Source organism: Xiphophorus hellerii, chromosome 1 (genome assembly GCF_003331165.1).
Source record: "Xiphophorus hellerii strain 12219 chromosome 1, Xiphophorus_hellerii-4.1, whole genome shotgun sequence".
NCBI classification, from domain to species: domain Eukaryota; kingdom Metazoa; phylum Chordata; class Actinopteri; order Cyprinodontiformes; family Poeciliidae; genus Xiphophorus; species Xiphophorus hellerii.
The window spans coordinates 12,554,283-12,571,376 of record NC_045672.1 but is presented as its reverse complement, the minus strand read 5'-3'; the positions used below and the strand labels follow the sequence as shown (position 1 = coordinate 12,571,376).

General features: G+C 38.1%; 1 protein-coding gene across 1 annotated transcript in view; it reads left to right on the top strand.

Moving 5' to 3' along the window:
- The first annotated feature begins 469 nt into the window (after positions 1-469).
- Positions 470-17,094, top strand: part of cntn3a.1 (contactin 3a, tandem duplicate 1) — an 89,967-nt gene continuing 73,342 nt past the window's right edge. The window contains 2 exon segments of the mRNA XM_032572142.1: positions 470-1,091; positions 8,260-8,404. The gene's annotated coding sequence lies outside the window, so the exon portion shown is untranslated.

The following is a 17,094-nucleotide window of genomic DNA, read 5'->3' as shown; positions in this document are numbered from 1 at the left end:
TACAGTATATGGAGTGAGATGTAATTCCACACATGTGAACAAGTTGCCCTGGATTTGTTCTAGAGGTATTATGTTAGAAGGGGGTTAACAAAAATACTGTTAACACTTATCAGACTTTATCTGGAAAAAAAGAATAATGAACAATAATGGACAGCTTTGCAATGCATAATATTGGTGGGTCATGTAAACTCCTACTGAAATACCTGCAAGTGGCTGTAATGTGATAAAATGTGAAAAAAAAGTTCAACAGATGTGAAAACTTTGGCAAAACATTGTATAAAGTAATAAAGGGGGAATATTAGTTTGTCATTTTGGATTATTATTATTAGTAGGCTATTATTATTGTTGTTGTTTTTGTTAGTATTCTAAAGAAAAGCAACTTACCAAATTTCTTCCATTAATTTCTACTGGGTTTATTAAAAAAAAAAAATGCATCAGTGGATCTGGGTGTAGCCTGAAAAACGTGGTATGATCCCTCTTGTGGATCCACCTCTGATGTCCCGTGTGCCGCGCCGCCAGCTGCCGCACACTCACGCAGTTCTCACGGCTGCGTCCTGCTGCCGGAGCGGCACTCTCGGATTGGAGACCGATGCAAGTCAGACTGTTAACCCGTACAAAATAAATGAAAAACAAATGCCATACGGTGAAATGTGAAGACATTTGGAAGCGCGGAAGTCCTCGTCTGAAGCCGCCACACCGGGTTGGGTTTGTGGGTAACCCGCCAGCCTGCCTGCCTGCCTGCAGGCGATGCGAGCAGAACCGTCGGGGCAACCAATGCGTGTGTCGGAGGAGACAAGCAGAGCGCATCGGAAGGGAGAGCTTAGAAAGCAACTGTTTTGACTTCAAGAACATTTTTCTTTTGACAATGGAAAGAAATGCTCGCCAACATTTTTAGTTAAAGCGAGAGAAGAGTTTAGAGGGAACCGTTTTTTGTTTTCGAGAGAATAAACAAAAAACTTAAAACTATCGCTTTGGACTCGGATCCAGATGAGAGCTGCGGGGCTGGAGCCGACAGGAGATGAACGATGCACAGTAACATGGATATATTGAAGGGGATAAGCATCAGCAAGCACCGCTGGAGATGTATTCCGGTAAACATTCAATGTCACTTATTCAATTCAACATTACTGCTCCAATGTTATCAGTTGTGTCGTGTGTGCATTTATCTAGAGCAGTTACAACTTCCTCTGCCTACAAACCAGACATTTTGAACATCAGTAGAATTGAAACTGCTGATATTATGCTTTGTTGAGTTAAAATTACATACCAAGCAGCACATGCACATGGTGTAAGTGGTGAATATTGCCCTCATGGTCACGCTAACAGGTTAAAATCCCAGCATTTTTTACTTCCCACCTGAATTGTGTCACAATATCTCATTAGTAATAATAACAATCTCTGCCTCCTCTAATTGCTGTGCCCACCATTCATGGAACATGGAGCCTTTTTTTCCCCTCTCTGTAACATCCACCTACCAAGTCTTTTCTCATTTAAAACCCCTCTGGCAAAACTCATTGTCGTCTCTAATCCATGAGGGATTGGATTCACTCCAGTCTCATCATCGCTTCCTTTTCTTTGATTGCAGCCAGCTTGATTGCTTCAGATTGTCCAAAGTCCTTTTGACTCTTGCAAGTAGTTACTCTCCTGAAAATCAAATGTCCATATGTCTAAGAGGGATGTCTGAGAGGGAGCTTATAATTCTGCAATTAAGTAAATTGGAAGGAAAGTGGATTTCTGTGACTGTGACATAATATCTCTATTATAAGAGGCTGTAAACAAAAGAAAAGTATGTAAATTATTTGCGCAGCACTTTGGTGCTGTTATGTTGTTGTTAAGTGCTTTGGGGAAAAACAGCAGGTTTGGCAAGGTAAGCATGGCTCGTGCTGTCTGATGACTTAACTAACTATATGTTCTGCAGTGAAATTACAATTAATTTTCTTAAACTGGGTGGAATATTCAACGCATCAACGCATCTCCAAAGTCTCATTATGAATGAACACATTTCCAATGTCACTCGCTCAGAGAGAGGCAGAGGCTGAACTTGGAGTTCACTGTGCCTCACTGACTGCAGCCTGATGGTTGAAATGATGAGGAAAATTTGTGCATTGAATGAGGAGTTCAATTAGTTAACTCCAAAAATAATGTGAGAAGGACTTTTTTGAGAATTTATTTTACTTAATGTAGAGCTTTAGTTTAAGTTTATGAAGACTACCATCATGGCTGGTGTCATGGCTTTGTAAGCTTGTTATGGGTTAATTCACAATATTTGAGTGAGCCTGTGGATTTATTTTAAGGCAACACCCAAAACAGACTAATTCCTTGTAATGCGTGCAAATCTACATAAATTAACCGGGATTTGTGGAGCTCTACAAGTTTGGGTCAGTCTTAGCTACCATGGCTGAAAAAAAAAAAATGTCTGAAAGGCAACAATGTCAATGTTGTGGAGTGGCAGCTACAAAGAACTGATCTCAGTCTAATAGAAAATATGTTAGCAAAACTGAAAAAGGTGTTTGAGCTAGACTGCTAACAAACCAGACTCAGTTACACTCGTTCTTTTACTCTCTTACTAGTAAAGACTAAAATCCCTATTATGAAACATTTCTGGAAGGACACCCAAAATATTACACTAAAGTCCAGTTCAAAAGGCAATTCTATTGCCTTTGCTATAGTAGGTGGGTCATTTAGTAATAGCTTGAAAGGGAGAAGGGATGAGAGAAAAAGTCGGGGTTGCAGGGGTGGGAGGTATGTAGTAAATGGCCTGGGTTGTGAACTGAACCCTGGACAGCTGGATCAAGGATTATAGCTTCTATGTATGATGTCCCTGCTCTTCCTCTGAGCCATGTGTCACCCCGCAGAAAAGGTTTAGATTAATTTAATATCCGACAATGAGAAAGAAGGTTTTGTCTTTACATCATATGTAACAGAAAACATTGCCGGTGCTGATCCATGTGTTTCAGCATTTAGATCCTGCTATGCATCCTTCTGTTAAGCACACTAATGCTAACTTACACTTCAATTTTTCAGTTGTAGTTAGATTACATATTGTAAACTAATTAGTGTGTGAGCACTGGGTCAATAAGAAAAACAGTACCAATTGAAAACAATTAGCGTGCTCGCTGAATGAGAGCGTATGATTATCTCAGCTGAAATACCAAGCTTCATGACTTTGTGCTTGGTATTTCTCTTGTGTGATCTTGTTGGCAGATAAACAAACAGACAAATGGCAGTGAAAACATGCCTTGGGGAAAAATGCCACCACAAAAACAAAATCAATTTTGGGTTGTGGAAAGAATGGGCACCATTTGGTAGTCTTCAGGGAAATAACAGAAGAGAAAAGTGAAGAGATATACTGGCCTAAATATACCGGGGAGAAACAAATCTCCTTTTAAATAAATGAACAATAGTTAACAATAAGTGATATTGTTTATCTGTAAAAAATATGAAACTTTGACTGAGCTAGACCAAATAAGCTTTACATAAGGTTTGGGCCAGCGTGAGATTTTCATGGTACGATAACTGTAAAGTAAAAATGTCACATTTTTCGATTGTCATACTGAAAAATCCTAACAAAGATGTATTATTTGATCTAATTAGCTATTCAAAACCAAAATACGTTTATTATTTTCTACGTCTGCACATATCTATTATTAATATTGTAGCATTTTGTCTATGACATTGTGTTTCTTATAAGGGATTGAAAGCTGTAAGAGGCCTCAGGCATATGTCTGTGGAAACATATGCCAGAGTTGACAGGTGGTCGTTATGGAGGCTTCAAGTAGTGCAATTTCTGATCAGTCATATCACCATTGGCTTTATCTGGTGTCTAATAGCCTATAATTTGCTATGTCTAAGAAGTTCTAATAATGCTTAAGGCAAGATAATTATTCCTTTATATTGTTTATTGTAGGCTCCCTAATATGTGTGTTGCCACTTTATTCTCTGTATTTGGATCACAGGCGTTCAGATTGTGACGCTTAATGTAACCATCTATAAGCTAACTTAAATGTCTTGTTTCAGTGTTCGGAATGAGTGTTCCTGTGCAAAACTTCTGAAGTTTGTCGGAAACCTTTCAGACTGAGGTTTGAAATGTTGTGAAGGAAGCAAGAGAGCAGGAGGAGCTGCTCAATATATTTCTGTTGCTCTTGTCACAGGGGAGATTGAGATGAGCGCTTTGGTGGCGTGCCCCTGGTGTGGGCTGGAGAAATGAAGAAGTTGGCATGTGTTATGTCATGCCTCCGGCTTGTGTGCTTACATCAAAACACTATTAGTCTCTTTGTCTTGTGCCACTACTTGAGCAAGACTTTTGGCTGAGGAATATATTGGCACTGCCTCAGCTCCCCCGGTGCTCTGTATGCGAGGAAGGAAAACGAATATATTGACTAAGTAAACCTTTAGCTTAAGAATCTATTTGATTTCGGCGCTATACAAAAACTAATTCTTGGAAGAAGGAAGCATATTTAAAATGGTTCAACTGATTTGAAACTACAAGCAGAATTTGCGTGTAGATTTGCAAACAAACAAACAAAAAAGCCATAGCAGACACATGTAATCTGAAGCATAATAGCCTCTTTGTTGCCGTCTTTGTGTGTTTGTCTTAAAGATTGCAACAGCTCCAATGTTTTTGGTAAATCAGAATATACAGGATTAGGAAGATTTTTTTTCCCTGAGAAAAAAGAAAAAATCACTCATCATTGAAAAGGAATGTGTGGGAAAACATGATCCAGCATGCGATCAAATGAAGTTACAGGACCGTTGATTAAAGATGCAGCATTGTGTTCTGTTTTTGTTTTTGTGTTTTTGGCTCTTGTCTTGTTTCTTGCAGAGTGTAGGAGTCTGGCCTCATTCATGATTCAAAGCTGGCGGGGTGGGTGTGATTGTGAGTGGGATGCTCATGCTTTTGCGCTCAGTGTGAACTTCATCTTCATCTGGACTTCTCAGGCAAATAGGACATGCAGTACAGACCTGTTAATACACTTTTGAGCCCTGACACAATTGATGGTGACTGAAAGACGGGGCGTAGTGATCAGTCAAATCAGCTGACAATGCTCTCAGCTTTTGTGACAGGCTGAATTAAAGTCTGTGGTTTATCAGCTCCAGCTGGTGCTGTCAGAGGAATAGAGGGCAAGAGATATCACTCTTACAACACGGGACACTTTAAAGATTTTTCTTTGTCTCCAAGAATCAGAGGCTTCTGCAGCAGCAGCTTTTGCCTTTCCTCAAAAGTTGAAGAAGGATGCAATGAGTAGTTTTCATCTGTACGTTCTCAATAGTTTTCTTTTTAGCAGTGATTAATTTATTCATTAAAAGTAAATTAGTAATTAATTTATAGAGTCTGTATTCATTTTTATTTCATGCATTTGTAATCTTAGCTGAACAATCTTGAGTCTCCTCAACTTCTAGTGAGGTATTTTTTAAAGTGCCTTGCAAAAAGATTGATATTTTCTGTACTTTTTCACATTTTCTGGTGTTATGACCACAATGTTGATTTCATTTTAGGATGGGTTAGTTTATAATAAAATATACATCTTAAGCATTTGAACATGTCAGTGAAACATTCCATTATGTACCAAGTTATGGCTGGTAAACAAAATTGAAATGCCTGACTATAAGAACTTGAATCAAAGAAGCTGCCAAGATTCCCTTAGAACTTTACAATGCTGGCCATTGGTAAGATTTATTTCATATGATCAGTCTCATACTGTACCGTCAAAATATGTATGTAAATGTGTTGCTTTTTAAGGAAAATACATTAAATAAAAACATGTAACTACTCAGAAGTTGTTTTTTTTACTTAAATTGAGTGACTTAAGCTGAGGAAACTCTCATGGAAACATTATCCAACAGTTCACCATAAAAAAGAAATAATCTTTTTCTTCAGATGTAATTTACATGCTGTAGATAGAAAGCATAATTTGGGGTTTCCCCAGTTGTCTAAAGCCATACTAATCTTAATAGTATGTAAATGGCTAATAACAATGTGTTTCTCTAATTATTCTTGAACCTAGAAAATGGAAATAACACTGATAATCCCAGCTGGCGTAAGACATAAAAATGTGATCTGATTGAATCTCACATAGTGAATACAGTGCATGTAAATACTGTGCATCATATTCATTTGTGAATTGAGAGGCATTTTTTTTTTTTTGTGTTTATTTTTTTTTGCCATTACATTTAAATGCAGCAATCTGGGAGGAAACAGTCAAGCCTTGGCTGCCACTTTAGCCTGACTGATATCCCATTTCTCAAGTTTTGACTATTTCAGAAACATGAAAGCAGTTGGAACTTGAAAGGCAAAGTTTGAAAGCCTTCCCTATCATTAACTTTCATCTCGTATGGCAAACAAATGGGAGAATCAGCCTGCGATGAAAGTGAGCCATCGGCCTTGTCACAAGCACTTAAGGCCACGGGGGTAATTAATTTGTATTGAATAGGAAGTCAAATACTGATGCGGACACTCCCAGACTCCCCTATCATCTTAGTGCTGAGCTTCCTTGGATCAAAAGGATTTGTTTCTCTTCCCCCACCCGCCTCCCTGCCCCTGCAGTCTGATGTCTTGTCTCAGGACTTGCTGAATAATAGAGATCAAGGGATTGCTGTCAGAGGCCAGCAAATATGAATGAAGTGTCATGGCAGTTCACATATTCTGGCAGAGTTCACTTGTTTTGGTGTCAAGAGTTGATAAATTAATATTAGATGACCAAACGGTAAAACATTTACATGGCTGACAAAACAATTACTATAACAGATCCTGAAGACGGCTTTTGTATGCGTGTGTGTAACAAATCACAGAGACATCGACGTGACACCTACACATCTACATTATCAGAGGAAATGCATTTCACTTAATTGCTACGCATATAAATATCAGGCATCATTAAAAAAATGCATGTGTTTGATGTTACAAATAAAGCTTTGCTGAATTTCCATATTTCCATATATATATTTTTTTCCTCTTAAATGCGTTTTGCAAAGTAATTTATTCAGCGCATTTCACAATGATTCCCTCAAAGGCGGAGAACTCCAAAAATATCCAGGAGCAGAAGAGGGGGATTTGAAGTCTTTCTGTTTTATTATTAAAAGCCAACAGTTACTCATGACATTTGCATCCTAATAACTGCAAGATAAGTTGGAACTAAGTTGGCACTCTAAACCTAATCTCCATAATGAGATTTACAGGCGAAAAAAATTTGTTACTTTTAATGCTACAGGCAGGAAAGATGGGTAGTATGGGCAAACGTGTCAAGGGAGGGTGTTGATATACTCACATAGGCATCAGTATGCTCTGTCATGCCTTTCAGTGGTGCAAAGATAGGAGGCGTGCAGATAACTAGGAAAGTATGAAGGTATAATCTTTCAGTTGTCCCTGTTTCTCTCTTTCTTCGACCCTGGCCTCTTGATAGACTATACTGTGGTTTCCTATTAATTCCTTCTTCTCATTCATTTCACTATGCTGATGGTGTGTGTTCAGAGAAAGCTCCACCATCAGTCAGTTAAATGTACCAAGGAGAGCCGGTTTGAACAAAGGCAATACCTAATTTCCTCCCATCGCGCGTTCTCTCTTTATAATCAGCTTCCCATAACCAAACATTTGTCTGCCGCCTTACCAGGGAGAGAATCTTGGCTGTCAATATGTTGGAAATATTTAGATAAATACAACCAGATCCTTGTTTATCACTTAGCGGGGTAGGAGTGGCTCTCATTACTTAATAACATTTTTGTTTGGGGGGCAGAGGGGCATGTGGGGGGTGGGGGGGAGCTATGTTTGAGGTAAAGCCGAGATGAATTACAGCAAGGTCCTTGAGAGAAAAAGAAAAATCAATTGGAAGTCTCCAGGGGAGACTAGAAAATGGTTTTGGTCGACGTACAGTCAGCTCTTTATGTCAAAAATTCATAATCTGGCTAAGACGGATTCAAGGAGCTGGCACAGTGCTTTATTACATGCTAGGGTTGTGTCTGACAACCGGGCTGACTTTTGTTTTGTCTCGGCAGGTTGGCGCTAAAGAACTCAGTCCCTTTATGCTTCTATTGAAGGCAGCATATCTATTCTGTAATATTAAGTTTACTTAAGCAAACTTCACAGCCAGTGCTACGAAATATCGCATTACATGGCTACGAATATAACATCTTATTACTTGCAAAGTTTTCACGATCTGCTTCACATTTATCTTATTTCAAGGAATTCAAGTTGCTGTCCTTGTTGATGAGGCCGCTGGTTGTGACTCGCTAATACTAATGCTCCTTTTTTTTTGTATCTGACAGATGAACAGTGAACATTACTGGAGAGGACAAAGCCAGAATTCTATTCACATGTGATTGGATCTGAGCTTGCTCTGACCTGAGACCATTAAAATGGAGTTGCTATGGAAACTCATAGTGCTGCTGTCATTGGTGGAGTATCTGACAGGTAAGCCTCCCAAACACACCATTTGTCCTGTTGTTTTGTGGACACTTGCAAAACCTCGGGATAGAAAGTCTTCACAATTTGTCACATTACGACCACAAACTTTCATTAATAATTAACTCTCTTAGATCATATACATATATTAAGTGACTTATGAAGGTAGTTTATTGCAGTGGATTTTATTTAAGGGCAGTGAGAGTAAAGGAACCACAGTATCAATGGACAACACACTTTTCAGATTTTTATTTGAAAAATGTGTTCAAATAAAAATCTGATTGTGAATACGAGATTTAGAAAACGAGATAAATAATTTTCCTTCCACTTCACAGTTATGTTCCACTTTCTGTTTGTCAACTACATCAAAAATCAAGAGGTGGGAATTCTTTTGCAAGGCAATGCAATTTATATAAAAGAAGAAATATTTGATTTCTACAAAAAAAACCCGATGAAAGCAAGAATAAACAATTAAAGACTTTGAAAAAGGTTAACACCCTTAAAGTGTGAGACTTGGAAAAAAAAAAAAAAAACTCTCCTTTTTAGAAGGTCAGTTCTGCTGAATTGCAAAGCTGCCCAGTCTCCGTATCTGAGAGACAACCACCATGCAGCAGTGGATTGTGCAGTTATTAATTCTAAAGAGCGCCTCAATTGTTTTCCTAATTGAGACTGTACTGGTCGTGGTACAGAACTCTTGTCATTGATCTGGGTTTTAATGAGAGACCTAATTTTCCTCCCTTTAGAAGCTGTTCGGGGTCAAACACGAGTTCTCCTCAGACCGCCAGCTCCTGGAGTTGAGAACGAGATGAAGAAGAGCTTTTCTGCATGAGCAAAGTGTCTTGAAGGAAATACTTATCTTTTTATGTTGCCTCGTTCAAAATCAGCGACTCCTCCTCGTGGCTGGGACTGAAAAATAATTACTCTGTGTGCATGTGAGAGCTGGTGACTGGCTTGCTTTGTATACGTTCTTTTTCCTTAAAACTGCAGAGCATGAGGACACCTAAATCTGCATATGTGGCAATTAGCACAGTTTATCGCTAAATCTGAACACATCACTAGATGTCTGATGAGGCTTTCCTCTGAGAATTGCTGCCTGCTGGATTATGATCTACACTACTATTCTAAATCAGCAGGTTTATCCTGCTTAGCGATTATTTTAACTACACAGACGCTGGATGTTGATCAAAACATACCTTAAACCTGCGTGTTTTTGTTTCAGAAAAAAAAAAACTGCTTCCATAAGGCTATTCACACCTGCTTTCTGTGTTAGGCCACAAAATCTAATCTTGCAGTCATTAGTGGCACAAATCAATGCCTTGGTTATCAATTTACAGCAATTTGGTGCTTGACAGTGGAACAGAGGATAAATTGTTTCTGCAAAGCATTGTGCTGCCCAGTCCTTGTCTTGCTCTTGAGGCTGGCGCTCAGCAGAAACACATAGTTACTGAGCATTAATATTCAGTGTGGGCTTCCATTACATGTGCTCTACTTACAAGGAAGTGTGTCGCAGTATAACCCCAGACGTCTGAAGCCTCTGTCTGCAGCAGAAGGAAAAAAATTCTGAAACAGGTCAAATGTTTTACCATGTACATTTTGCGAAGGGCCACCGTGTCAGGATTTTTAACTTGGGTTTAGGTTATTTATGCGCAGACTGAGGTGTTGTTCTTTTTTTCTTTTTTTTGCAGACAGTGGGCATTGGCTGTGTGGGAGGGCATTCGAGTTGAGGGGAAACCATTCCCAAAGCGAGTTCATGTAAAGTTAACCACCTCTTCTCTTATTCCTCTCTGAGGGTCTGAACAGCCTGAGGCAGGGGTGTCTACTATGTGTGTGAATGAGTGAGTAGAGCAAGATGGCACTGGGACAAAGGGGAGGATGCTGTTTGTAGCCACAGATGCTGCATCACTAACCTGCAAACAGGCTGCTTTCTTCCAGCCCTGAATCTATTGTTTGGATTTGGAAAAATAAGACACTAATCTGCAAACATCTATGGCAAAGAAATTATGCATGAAAATGTGAGATTATTTTGTGGCACCTTGCAGAAGTATTTATAACCCTTGCCCTTTCTGACCACTTACAAAACCTTATTGGGCTTTGTTGTGATTTTATATGGCAGAGCAACACAAAGTTGTGTGCAACTGTGAAGTGGAGGGAAATCGATACAAGGTTTTAAAAACATTTTGCAAATAAAAAAATCTACAAAGCTTTTTATTCTTTGGTCAATACTGTTCAAATAGCATTTGCTGCACGTCTTTAGGAGCATAGCTATTAAATGTTTGAGCATTTGTCCGTGCAAAGCAGCTGATGTCAGTCAGAGTGGATGGACAGCAACATTGATTTTCAACTCTTGCCATAGATTCTCAATTAGATGTAAGACTGGACTTTGCCAAAATATCCATACTGCATAACAGTCGTCTGGTCAACAAATTCTCTACCTGAACTGTTGATCTCTGCAGCTGCTCCACTTTTTCTACGGGCCTCTTGGCTGCTTTTCTGATTAATGATAGTCATATCTTGGTAGCTCAGAAATTGTACTTTCCATCTCCAGAACATGGGTTATTGATTTTATATCCTAACCTTGATTTAAGGTTTTCCAAAATTGGATCCCCGACCTCTCTGGTGTTACTTTGTCTCCATGATGGTCCTTATTTACTATGTTTTTCAACCGACCCCAGAGGTCTTTAAAAAACAGCTGTATTTACGACGAGATAAAATACGCGAATATTTTCGCCGCACATTTCATCAGTGTAAAAATGGCAGAATGCCAACTTTTGGATTCAGTTTGTGGCTGTAAGCCCAGTTGGTGTGAATAATTTTGCAAGTTCAAATTTCAAGTTTGAATTTCCATTTGAGTAACTCCTTATAACGTTGTAGATGTCAGGCATATGATCTTAAGCATAGAGCAAAGTCTGTAAAAGCAATATAGGACACTTTGTATTCAACCTTCTTGTAATGAAAGATATTGATTTAAATGCTATTTTCGAGCGGTTGGCTAAAATAATTGGAAGAAATCACATAAGGGTACAATTTAGCTGGCAAAATTGGAATCAAAAACATAAACATATTACCCAGGATTGCAGGTGAGGCTCTTAACAGCAATCAAAAGTTTTCTTCTCTCTGAATAAATAACACTGGAAGAGAAAAGGTTCACATTTACTGAAATGGGTATAATTTATTTATGCTGCGATTTGATATGCGGTAACAAAAATCTTAAGAACACGAAAGCTGAGAAGTTGACTGATATAATTAGATGGTTATGTGAAACTACTAATATGTGATGGAGTGATTTTTTTTGAGTCAGAGAAAAAAGGGAATCACAGCTGACAGAGCTGAGGTGTTTTGAGATATTATTCTAGCTTCCATGAAAATGAAAACAACTCATTTATATGATTGAAAACCTTTCGGTGTTTTGGTGTTGCATACATGTCACTTATTTCAGTGGAATGACAATATTATTGGAAATTCCTGATTAAAATTAAATAAACTGACACTCAAATATCATTTAGACCAAAAGTGTGTTGAGTTAGGAGTGATTCCAGCCAAGTAGGAGAGTAAAACTTGCATGCACTGCAGAGATGGACCCCATCCAATCAAACATTAGTATCAGCGTCTATTCTCGGATCAAATATTGGGCTTAAGCCACCTACAGTGACTGAGAAGAGAGAGATGACTGCGATTACGTTCTGGGCCTCATTGCATTCAAGGTTCCTCTTTCTCTCAGTCCATTTTGTGAATTGATATTTATACTATACATACACCTGACAAGAATGTGAACACATGCAAGACAAGTCCACTTAACCCTTCATTATCGATCTTATAAGTAGACATAAATCTACGGCAAGAGTTGCAGTTTTGTAACGTATAGTGCCAGCGTTATTCATTCATTCTTAGCATATGCAACTGTGGATCTTCTAGAGGATGCAGATCTTGATTTTCACTCACAAATTTCCAAAACACTGTGAACATTTTCAAATCCAGCATGTTCCATGTCAAGGTTGAGACCGTGAAAGGATAAAATAGAACAAAATGCTGTACTCTGTTCACCCTTACTGTTATCTGTTTAACCTTTTCTCTCTCACACAGTGGGTACAGTGCCTATAAAAACTGCTCACCAAATTTGATATTTTTCTCTTTTTTTTCTTGCTTTTGCAGATCAGTCATGATCAATAAAATGTGGCTTTTTGGGTAAAAAACAGTATAAATAAATCCTTTTTAATGTCAAAATAAAAACTGTTTTATGCAACATAACGACAATTAATTAAAAATATGAAACACAAAATACGTGATTAACTAACTTTTCAGCCACTTCAAGTCAGTATTTAGTAGATGCACCTTTGCCTGCAATCACAGCGCGGATCTGTGTAGATAGGTCTCAAATAGACTTGCACATCTAGACACTACAATTAATTTACCAGCATTATTTTTTGAAAACTGTTCAAGTGTTGTCAGGTTGTGTGGGGCTGCTCTGCATCAGCCACTTTGTTGCCTTGTAATCATTTCTTGTGCAGCTTTAGCTGGATGCTTCGGGTCGTTGTCTTGTTTAAAGCCATAGTTCTCTTGCAGATGGAAACAAACTGTCCTAGGATTCCCCCTATATTTGCAGCTTTATTTGCAGCTTTCATTTGACTCTCTTCCTTCATAAGCCTTCCAGGGCCTGCTGGCATCCCCACAGCATGATGCTGTCACCACCATGCTTCTCAGTAGGAATGGTGTGTTTGTGGTGATGTTCAGTGGTTGATGTCTGCCAAACATAGCAACATGTCTGAAGGCCAAAAAGCTTCATTTTTTTTACACTTGACCATGGAGCCTTTTGGCAAACTCTAGTCAAGGTTTTATCTGAGTTTTCTTCCAACAGTGGCTTCCTCATAGCCACTTTCCCATAAAGCTTTTACAGGAGAAGAACCTGGGCAACAATTGTCTGCAGAGTCTCTCTCTCCCATCTTGGTTGCTGAAGCCTGTAACTCCTGCGATGTGGTCAGAGATCTCCTCTCTCACTGGTCTCCTTCTTATGGGGTCACTGCGAAGACGGCCTGATCAAGGCAGATTTCCACGTGACATTCCTTCCATTTCTTGATGATGGATTTAACTCAACTGTTTTTGGCAGATGTGAAGAATTTTTAAATAAGTTAATTTTTGCATAAACTAAATTATATCAGACATCCTGCAGAACCTATTCCCATAGTGAAACACTGAGCGAAGTTAGAGTGTTTTTTTTGGTGTGTTTGTTGATTTTCATAAAATTCTAATGAAATAATGACAGAAATAAATTCATCTGGGCTATTTTAAGTGGCTGAGCGAGTGAATTTTGTATTAACAAACATGTTTATGCAAAATGTTCTCTGAGGCCCATATCCCTGTGCACCCGGATGAGTCAGATAAAAGTGATCCAAAAGGCAGTGGTGCTGGATGAAGGCAAAAGTCATGTCTTTTCCCTTAAAGGGGAAATCAGGCTTTCAAATGAAAGCACAGAGAGAAATTACTCATTTCTTTGACAAGAATCTGAAGTAAAAAAGAGAAAAAATACACAGTCTGAGCTAATATCAGCAGCAGTGCTTTCAGAGTGAAGGCAGCAAGTTTCCGCTTTATTCATCAACATCAGAGTAATTTCCGCCAATCATTCGACACCGAGAAGTTGTGGAGGTGGCAATAAAAGCAGTTCAACTTTGTAGATGTTTCAGCCCTTTCCCGGTGATTAATCATGACACATTCCGTAGCAATGAATATCCTGTAATATCAGGAATGTGAAACTCAACGCAACAGACTACAGGAGTCGTAGTGCTAATGGAAAAAGAGATGCTGTCATTTGACAGAGGTGCTAAATGGTCAAATGGAGATGATTTTTTTTTTTACTTTATTGTCAGAAAGAGGGATGAATATCATAGACTGTAATCAAAAAATGACATACTGTTGGTGCATTTGAATCAGTCAATACCTTTTAGAAACTTAAGTTTCTAAACTTTAACAAGAAAACAAACTCATCAGTGCCATGCATCAGGAAGGTTCCCACTCATCATGAGATTATTAAAAAAAATAGTAAGAAATAAAACACGAAAGCATGTGGTCTTGCATACCAAATGGTTTACTGAATAGCAAACATATACATATACATTTAACCTTTTGGCACCAGCATAATATTGTGATAAAGTGTTATCAAAACTTAATATATTCCCTATGAGAGTAGACCAAACAGCCTTGTAATTATTTCTATTAAGAGACAATTAACAACAAAAAAGACATTTAAAGACCTCATCAGTGGTTTTGGAAGCATAAAGACCCATCAATGGACATTTACTGGAGAATAAATTCCTTCGTCATCTTTTTCCAACACTATTTTCAAAGCAGATTTCTTTAAACATATTCCCAACACCAGCTAATGAGCTTCTTTTTTGTGCTAATAAAGATAAAGATGAATGAAGCCTGCTCATTTGATTATTGTGCAGACTACTAGGCAATTTTTCAATACAGACTGTACACTAAGATCATATCATATACCATGGGAAAAAATATGCTTGAGAGATAAGGATCAAGAAAGCATGGGAGTCAAGCAAGATGGTTCATTCAACGTCCAGAATTTCATTCTTGAGTTCAGTGTAGGAAAACATTGCTGTTCACACAGAGTGAAACAACAGTAAGCCAAATATATCACAGTCTAATTTAAAAATTATGTTATTTCTGTGTCGCATCGTGTTGGCCTCAGTAATATGTATGCATTTCATTAAGAAATGGCTGTGAATCTAAAGCAAGAGAAATTTGGGAGTTTGACACTTCAAACTCTTTTTTTTTTCTTTAGCAAGTACAGATATGTGTGAACAGATGATGCGCTATGATGCACTTTTCTATTTTTTTTGTGTGTGAATTTATGTAACCACTTAATCACCTAAAACAGTGATACTGTTTTATTCTCAGTTATATTTTTCTGTGATATATATTATTGGATGTTTTTAAAGACTAAAATGAAAATAAGTAAGTTTTTATCAATGGAAAAGCAACAACAAAAAGAAAAAGGGCATACATTTTGCTTAGCTCTAGCAAAATGCCAAACATCACTTTGCTCTTGTTTCCACAGCACAACTCTCAAAATGTAAAATAACATAAAGAGTACAAAAATGAAGCAAATATGTAAAACTCATTTCCTTATAGTGTCTCAGCACATAAAAGTACCCAAGCCCTGGTACACTTAGGGGGAAAAAAATTATTTGATTTTAATATCACCGTATAATAAAAAAAAAAAGGTATTTTGGACCTTTTATTAGTTTTTGTAGTATATAATGAACAAAGGGCAAAATGCATTTTTTAAAATTATATTTGTGAAAATAAATTTAGACAATACATTTTTATTTTGTATTTGATTTTTATGAACATCACATCTGTATTTACGTATTCTGGCTGTAATGCAACTAGATGATAAATGTTATTTGCACAAGCAAATCTGCTCTGTGGTTTATAAAGCCATTTTGCACAGAGAACTATAAAAATTGCTTTCATTTGCTGTTCCTATAAAGGGAAGTGGGTGGAATCACTTCTGTTTCCCCAATGGTCATTGCACTATATATTACTGATGCAAAGCCTGTTATTGCAGTTGGGAAGCAATAGCTTTGATTAGCAAGAACAGTAGAACATGATTGGATATTGGCTTTAAGTATCTCACATATTTCTTCCTAATAACCGTGTAGCTAAAAGCAGGTGGCATAAATTTAGTAAGCAGCTTTGTACTGTTTCTGACATCCCAGCTGATTGTCAAGGGGAATAGTTAGTGTTTTCTATTGCTTGGGCAAGCCCAGTCCTGCATGCGATAGTTTTGTATCCATCAAACAATCGGCGATCTGCAAAATAATTTACAGATTGCAGATTGCAATTTTTATAATTGCAGATTGCTGCAATTATAAAAATGCAGCGATCTTCTCCCTCAATTTCTGTGCTGAAATGTTTGCTGTCAATTTGCAAAGCAAGTTGCACAAATGCATCAAGAGTTCAGATAAATCTAAACCTTCTTTTTTTGAAACAGCCAGGACACTGGGTATGCTCCCACATTAATGTTTGGTGCTACCAAATAAGAAACCTTCAGTGTGTATCTTATCGGGACTAGACAGAGCAGAAAGATGCTTTAAAAGGCAAAACTGTCTTTTTTCATTTGATGTCTAAAACCTTAAGCTGAAGCGAATTGATTCAGGGTCTCAAAAGTGGTCTGTACCTCCCCCTCAGCTGACTCCTCGTGGGCTTGTTTATTCATGCTAAGGTAAGCTAAAGGAATCCATCTGCTGTCAGCTGGTATTGAATTTGAGATTAGTTTTTATTTCGACCTCTAAAACAGCTCGCTCTTCCTACAACTTGCTTCGCTGCCGAGTCTTGTTGTCCGATGAGCCTTGGAACGCACGCACATATCACCATCTGGCAGCAGGGGACAGATAAGGGTAGAGTTAGCCTTTTCTTCCCTCTTCAAACACGATTTCACAAAGACCTGCACTTCCGGCCTGTGGCATTGTGCCGTCAACCAACGGAGGGTTCCAGATCACTCCAATTCAGTGTCATTTTGTAAAAATTAATTTTGGAAAGTAGAAAAATTTCTTATTTGGTATTAGCAGATATTCCCAGCACTGCTAATACCTGATTGTGGATTCCCTTGTTGATTGTGGAGTCCCTTCTTGTTTCTGTATCATAAAATTCAGAGATGATGTGACACAGTAACTAAGATGACACAATTT